Genomic DNA, 8,736 nt, shown 5'->3' on the forward strand with positions numbered 1-8,736 from the left:
GGAGGGTCAGAGAAAAAGAGGAAGACCCCAGTGAGATGGATTGGCCAAGTGGTAGCATTGATGGACTCAAGCATGTCAACAATAGTGAGGTTGGCCCAGGATCGAGTAGCGTTTCGTTCTGCTGTGCATAGTTTCACTATGAGTCAGTACCAACTCGATGGCACCTAACAACAACAACAACAATGGAACATCTCATAACATGAAAGAACCAGGAAGTCATTATGGTGAGTGAAATTAGTCAGCCGAAAAAGGACAAATATTGTATGAGATCATTCCTGTTAAAACTCGAAAAAAGATTTTCATGCTAAAATAAACATTCTTTGATGGTTACCAGGGATGGAAATGTCCACTGCTTATTGTATGGAGCCACCGTGCTCCCAGCTAGAGGGTCAACATGTGATAACTTGATGATGGGAAGGTGGTATCCAACAAAAGGAGGTTGGTAGGAGAATGAAGACAGGTGACGTCACAGGAAAAAATGCAAGGGCTAAAAGGGACAGATCTATAAATACTGTTATATACACAGCCTTGCAACAACAGTGTTCTAGGGTTAGATACATGGGCAGATTCACAGTCTGAAGGGGTATGGGTGGGAGAGTGAGAGTATATGCACAAATATATAAGAGTTTGATAGAAGATATTTGTACATGAGTATTCACCTGTGCTGTAAACACACCTGTGAATGTGGTGGAGCATGTTGTTGTTGTTGTTAAGTGCCATTAAGTCGGTTCCAACTCATAGCAGCCCTGTATAGGGTTTCCAAGAAGCAGCTGGTAGGCCTGAACCTCCAACCTTGCTGTTAACAGTGCAGTACTTATCCTAAAATACCACACCAGGACTCCGCTTATGGTGGAACATACAGGAGGCAAAATGATGAAGATTTCTTAGACATTATCAAACATCTTAGGGCAATGAGTTGCTGGACCTGGGGGCTCAGGGCACGCCATGATATCAGTTGGCATACACAGCCCACAAGACAATGTTCTACATCCTACTCTGGTGAGTAGCAGTGGGGATCTTAAAAGCTCATGAGTGGACATCTAAGGTGAAACTACTAGTCTTTTCATGTGCGGAAGGAAAAAAAGTGATAGGACTTGAAGATGCTTGTAATCAGCTAGTCCAAATGACCTATGAAACATGTGAGCATCAGTCTCGATGACTCTGAGACCAGAACTAGATGGTACCACCCAGCTACCACTACCAAGTGCTCTGAAAGAGATCACATTAGAAGATCCCAGATAGAGGAGGGAAAATGTGGAACAAACTCGAAATTTAAAAAAGAGACTGGGGGACCTTGAGACTATGGATCTCAGCCATCCTTCTGGTCTGGAACAGAATTCACCCTCATGGTCCAATTTTCAATCAAGAGGTAGATATATAGGGGGGACAATTACATTCATGAAGTAGGTTCAACATGGAATGGTCAACCACTGAAGATCTAAAGGGCAACATTTACCTGGGGACAAAGTTCAGAGAGCTTGGGAAGGAGGGTAGAATGGGAATAGGAACCATAGGGAGGAAGTGTGATCAATGTTACATGGAGGGGAGTGCAATCATTGAGAAGAAACAAAATTTGTGATTTATTGGGTGTAAAATTGGTGATCTGTTCTACATCCAATAAATCACACAATTCCCAAAAAAAACTTCAAAAGAAAAAAAAAAAATTCAAAGGCTGGCCAGTGTGGACTTCCTCTTCAGCCATGTTCACCAAAATGACCTTCCCTGGTTGGTAACCTTTCCAGACAGCACAGACTTTCTTGGGGAAAAGTCCCCCGATCCCAGGTAGTGAGATTCCAGGGTTGTAAGACAGAATGCTATGGCACAGAAGTACTTTCTTAGCATCAGCAGTGCTGACAGATTGCTCTACTGAAGACCAGTTATCTGCATGGGGCAGGAGTAATGCCATCTTTTAAAAAAAAACACCATGGGTAGTCTTGTAATCCCATTCCCCTCTTCCCTACTTTAGAGGAGCTGCAGACCACAAGTTCCACAGTTCAAACCCACCAGCTCCTCAGAGACCCTGTACGGAGTTGCTGTGAGTTGGAACCAATCTGATGGCACTTAACAACCTTCAGGTTTGTGGAGTCCTGGTGTGGCGCTGCAGGAAATGCACTGGACTGCATAGTCGGTTTGAACTACAAGGTTGGCAGTTTAAACTCAGCAGCTACTCTTCGGATAGCCAATACAGGGTTGCTGTGAGCCAAAACTGACTTGATGACATTTAACAACAACAATGACAATGACATTCAGGTATACATCTGATTCGGGTGAGGCAGGCTCCAGCCCATCCTCTGCTCTATGAGGTGACTCTTGATCAATTTAAGCTAAAGGTTCCCAACTATTCTCTGTTCATATTGTCCTTGCTTTTATTGTTGTGAAGGGCCGTCAAGCCGGTTCCAACTCATAGCAACCCTGTATAGGGTTTCCAAGGAGCAGCTGGTGGGTTTGAACTGCCAGCCTTGTGGTTCACAGTCCAGTGCTTATCCTATAGCACCACACCAAGAGTCCATATTATCCTCCTTGTGTTGTTAGGTGCTGTCAAGTGGGTTCAAACCCATAGTGACCCTGTATAAGATTTCCAAGGAGCGGCTGGTGAACTTGAACCACCGACCTTGTGGTTCAAACCAACTTTTCAGTCTAGCACATTAACCCACAGTGCCACACCAGGACTCCACACTACTTATTAACCAATTGAAAATAAAAACAAAAATACACACACACACATATTGAAAGAAAAAAAAATAAATGTATTCTTAGATAATCACTGTTATTATGTGCATTCCAGTCAGTTCTAATTCATAGCGACCCCGTTCAGGGTTTCCGAGACTGTAACTCTTTACAGGAGCAGAAAGCCCCATCTTTCTTCTGCAGAGCAGCTGGTGGTTTTGAACTGCTGACCTTGTGGTTATCAGTCCAGTGCCTATTCGACAATGTCACCAGAGCTCCAGGTAACACTACTACCTACTACCATTCCCACCTCCCCTTCCATGTTGATTTTCATGTGGAATTTTCTTTTTATTATAGCGACTATTGAAACATAGCTTCTGAAAATGTCATAGCATCAAAAGGAACACAATGTGACCTAATGTTGACCCAATGAGCTACCTTGAGCTAGTAGTCCATGTAGTGTCCAACAGATGTACGGCACTGTGACGTTTGTCTCAAACATCTAAGCTGTTTATACTGTGGCATCTAGGCTGCCCAGGCCCAAAGTATGGGAACCAAACTCCAATGAAATGTGGAGAAAAGTCTTTGGGGGTGTTTCTGGGAAAGGTTTTCCTTACTCTAGAAAAGAAATGTTTGGAAAGCAGCAACATTCCTCCTGCTGCTGGCTGTTTTGGTGTTTCTGTAGGAGGCCCTAGGTCACGTTGTATCTTGTATCTCTGAGGGCCATTGCTCCAAAGAGAACATTCTGAGAAGGACTGTGGAGGAAGATGGAGGGGAATCTGGCTTTTGATGACATTTTTAGCTGCTGAAACCTGTAAGTGCCAAACTCTGGGCTTCCTATTATGTCAGCTAATAACATCTTCTAGAGTTTAACTGACTTAGAGCTGGATTTTCTGTTCACCTGCAACCCAAAGTGTTTTACTAATACTATAGCAGAGTATGTTTTAAACACTGAGCTTGCTACCTACCCCTCACTTAGGGCTGCATATCAAAGTCTCTGAGAAACCCCATAACCCTTGACTTAATTTTGTTCAATGCCAAGTTCACCAGATTTACTTGACTGAAGAAACTGTTTTTCCATAGAACCCAGTTAACATCTCGCAGGACCCTTGAGTGCCAAAAAACACACTTTGGAAAAGAAAGGATGCCTAGATTTGTCCTCGTGGCCCCACCCCCAGAAGCCCATAACCAGCACTCGATAGTCCACATGTGTTTCTGTTCAAGAGGGGAGACTAAATGGAACCAGATGTACCTGAGCAGCCCACAGGCAGGAGAGGCAATGATTTAATACCGCAGCTATGCAGGGATTAGTTTAACAGAAAGCACACAAGGAGGGCTGGGGGACCTGCTCACTGGCCTGCTAATGGATTCCACAGAAGTGGCCATGGAGCAGCTTGGTCACCCGGCAGTGTAACCACAGCTCCTGAAACCAGGACCTTAAAAACAGCTGCCCCATACAAGGACCACTAGGACTTGTACAGAATTTTCTGGGCCGGCTTTTTATTTTTAATTAAAAAAATTTATTTGATCACTCTTACTTGCCAAGGTATTTGAACACTTTACTTGCTGTGCCCTCCTCTCAGCTTTTAAATTGTGCTAAGTATATGATGGGGAATCCTGGTGTGGCGCTGTGGACTAACGTGTCAGACTGCAAAGTCATTTGAACTGCAAGGTCGATGGTTAAAGTTCACCAGCCGCACCTTGGAAACTCTATACAGGGTCGCTATGGGTTGGAACCGACTCAACTGCACTTAAAAGGCACTTAATAACAATTACAACATGTATATGATGGGGCTTCATAAACAGTTCTTAGATTAAATGGAATGAAAAGATAATGGAATTTTTTCATGAGCATTTTGAACCCCCTTTCTATATATATATATAATTTTTTTTCCCCCACTGTTTCACCATTTTTTACACACATGTTGGGGCTTCAAAAAAGTTCATGAAAACAATCCATTATCTTTTCACTCCATTTTTCTATGAACTTTTTGAAGTCCCTTTATACAATTCAGTGATGTTAATTACATTCGTTCTCCCTGGGTGTTGCAATTAACATGTTTCGCTGCTAACTGAAAAGATGCTGGATGGTGTGGACCCAGAAGTATGCTGGAAGAAAGTCCTGGCGATCCACTTTGGAAAACTCATCCATTGAGAACCCTGTAGAGCACAGTTCTATGACACACACCAGGAATTGGTTTTTGACATTTCCTAATCACATCCATGTTGTTAAACCATCACTGTTCTTCATGTCCAAATTTTCCCATCACTCTTAACAGAAGCTCAGTGATCTCTAAATAATGGCTCCCTCTTTTCTCATCTCTCCCATTCCTGTTGGCTCTACGCCAGAACAAAACACTGCCCGGGCCTGCACCATTGTCACAGTGGAAATCACTGAAGACGTTGAGTTCCTCCACTTTTGTGTTCCTTTATTGCTCTTGCCCCTTCGGGAGGACCCCACTGCTGGTTTCTTGTCTTCCTCTCTCTCCAGTCCCGGTGGACGCTCTGTCCTGGATTTCATGGGTCAGACCTCTGTGCTGCCAGGTCAACAATCCACTCCCACCATAGTTCTTCTGCTAATCCCCACTCATCCTGCCCCACTGCGACCTTGGTCTTGGTCTCCCTGACCAGGTTAGCCTGACCCCAGAGGAGGAGAATTCAGTAGTTCACCTGCTGTGTTACTTTAGCCCAATCCCTCCCTACTTTGGAGCAGAGACACGGAGGGGAAGGTAGAAAGTGTTTTCTTCACTGAATCCACATGTACACCAATGCAGCTATAAAATATCATTTTATATATGAGGGGGCTTCAAAACATTTATGGGAAAGTTCTAGTATCTTTTGATTCCATTTTTTCATGAGCCTTTTGAAGCCCCCTATATATGTGTGTATGGATAGTCCCTGCATGATGCCAAAGGCTAAGTGATCATTTACTAATGGAAATTTGATGGTTCAAATCCACCCCGAGGTACCTTGCAAGAAAGACCTGCTGGCTTACTTCTAAACACTCAGCCATTGAAAACTCTATGGGGCACAGTTCTAGCCTGACACATGTGGGGTTCCCAGGAGTTGGCACTGAGTCACCATCAAGTAGTTTGATTTTACATCTTTGGACGAAAAATGCTTCACATCATGACCCCTTCCGGCATAAGCTACAGTAAGCTTCACTTCTTCTTTCTCTAGGTCATGCTCTCTCTCCCTTCTGCAGCTGCCTTTTTGTTTTTTAGAGGAAAACAAAAGGCTCTAAGTCAAATGCCCCTGAGATTAGACAGGAAACCTCTCCAGCCTCCCCGGTTGTTTCTGTAGGATTTAGGACGTAGACGCGTACCAGTGCTGGACTCTGGGCAACTTTCAACTGCCAGAGGAACACCAAGGGCTGCTGGCGCCATGGGAGAGCTCGATTGCAATCTCCCCTTCCCGCTGGGTATGGGAGTTTGGAAGTAGACAAACTACACCAGGATGTACAGGATTGTAACGTGTGGGGTCATCAGGGATGGCCCTGTATGTTTAATATCCAGATAGGTGGGGGTCAGAGTCCATGATGAAACCCAGATGCTGAAGAAATCCTTCTTTACCTGATCCAGCACCGCCCCCCCCCCCCCCTCACCCTACCGTTATGAATTACATGGAGTTGACACGGGCAGTTTCTTGATATGAAAAGGGCACCATTTACTTAGGGGTGACAAAGTAGGGGATCTAAGCATATCTGGGTCTCATGAGTGTTGGGAATCTTTTATGTTTTATTAGAGTCTTGTCGGGAAAGGAAGATTAGAGACTCAGTGTGGGAGCCCCCAGGCACCCCTGCTTTAATGTAGCTGGGGAGCTTGTTCTGTTGCCCTTGAAATTAAATGTTACTTTCAAGCCTGGATATCCCTGTAACCTTTGTAAAATTGACTTTTATTTTAAATAGGTCCTCCTGAAGTTAATCCCAAAATGAGGTTGATTCAAAGGAAGGAGTTGAATTCCCTTTTGTTCAGTTCAGTGGGGTTTAGCTTTGCCTCTCCTCCTAGGTCTCTAATCCTAAGACCCATTTCAGGGACTTTGCCTATGCGGCTGTACTTCAACACCCTGGTGCATTTCTTGATCTCTGATGTCATCATTCTTGAGCCAGAACCAACCTAACCTGGGCAGGATGGGCAGAGACTGGAAACGGGGCTGCAGCAGGTGGGTGGGCAGGAAGGAGCAGAAGGGCTGAGGGATTCCTGTCTGTCACTCCTCTTGGTCTGGTCTATCAAAGTGGGACTAGAGCTGTGCCTGAAAGACTTGAGGTCTGGGGTTCAGTCCTCCTCAGACACTCATTTTATGTGTAGCTCTGAGGATCTCAGGCACCCATCTCTTAAGTGAGAGAGTTAGAACTGAGGAGTTCATGGGTTCCCACTATGCACCAGGTTGCTGAGGATGCACCAAGACAACTAGACAAGCCCATGAACTTCCTGGAAGCAGATACCTGTACTAGGCATGTTCACATACTTATTTCTTCCTCCTGACATTATATTTCTTAATTTTTTCTCAATATAAAAGGAGATTATGTTTATTAAAAAATACAAGGGTAAGTAAAAAAATATTGTGCCTAGGGATCTACATTATACATGCACAAGTTTGACACAAACAAAATATACTTAGATATGTTTCAGTGATCAGTGGATGGGTGCAGACAAGTTCTCATAGTTACACACTTGACTTAGCCTTGTTGTTGTTTAAATGCCATCTAGTTGACTCCATGAACTGCAAGGTTGGTGGTTCAAGCTCACCAGTCACTCCTTGGAAACCCTATACAGGGTCGCTATGGGTCAGAACCAACTCAACGACACTTCACAACAACAAAGTTGACTCCAACTCCTAGAGACCCAATGTAAGGTTTCTATTATCTTTACACAGGGGCAGAAAGACTCATCTTTCTCTCACAGAGTGACTGGTGAGTTTGAACAGTCAAACTTGTGATTAGCAGTCTAGTGATTATCCTACAGTCCCACACTAGTGATTATCCTTAGTCCCATTTTTGCTCTTGTTGTTAAGTGCATGGACCCTGCATAGGGTTTCTGTGGAGTGGCTGGTGGATTTGAACTTCTGACCTTGTGATTAGCTATTCCGTGCTTATCTCACAGTGTCATGCCAGGACTCCTTACTCTTGTTTGTTGTTACGTTGGTTCTGACTCATAGCAACCTTGTGTAGGGTTGCCAGGAGCAATTGGTGGGTTGGAACTGCCGACCTTGCAGTTCAAACTGATCTTGTGGTACAGTACTTTATCCTATAGCACCACATCAGGACTCCCCAGCCACTCTGTTGTTATTGTTAAGTGCCACCGAGTTGTTTCCAAGTCATAGCAACCCTGTATTGGGTTTTCAAGGACTGGCTGGTGAGTTTGAATCACTGACCTTGCGGTTCAAATCGACTTTGTGGTCCAGTGCTTATCCTATAGTGCCATTGCTGTTGTTGTTATGTGCCGTGGAGTCGGTTCTGACCCATAGCAACCCTGTACAGGGTCTCCGAGGCTGTAAATCTTTATGGGAGCAGAACGCCTCATCTTTCTCCCGCGGGACAGCTGGTAGTTTCGAAATGCTGACCTTGCGGCTCGCAGCAAGGTTTCTGTAGTTGGGGCATTGTATTTCTCATATTCGTAACCACTATGCTACCAGAACTCCTTATAATGCCATGTTGTTGTTGTTGTTGTTAAGTGCCGTCGAGTCGGTTCCGACCCATAACGACCCTGTACAGGGTTTCCGAGGATGTAAATCTTTACGGGAGTAGAAAGCCTCATCTTTCTCCCTATAATGCCATAGAGTACCTTAAAAATCTAATCAAAATGATATCTTCTAAGGGGATCTGCTGGGTCAAATTCAAGGCAGAGTTAGTGCAGAAGGTCATGGTGACTATGTTTTAGGATTGCAAAGGGGTAATCTTGCTAAATTTTCTCAGAGTGCAGGACAACCATAGCAGGTTATCCGGAAGCTGTTTTAAGAAAATTGAAAACTGTATTTGTGAGAATAAGGCCAGGAAAGATGCACCAAGGCTTTCATTTCTTACATGACAGTGAACCTGCTCATTATTCGACAGTAGCAAGGGCTGTCTTC

The sequence above is a fragment of the Chrysochloris asiatica genome, unplaced genomic scaffold (genome assembly GCF_000296735.1).
Source record: "Chrysochloris asiatica unplaced genomic scaffold, ChrAsi1.0 scaffold00020, whole genome shotgun sequence".
Lineage (NCBI taxonomy): Eukaryota > Metazoa > Chordata > Mammalia > Afrosoricida > Chrysochloridae > Chrysochloris > Chrysochloris asiatica.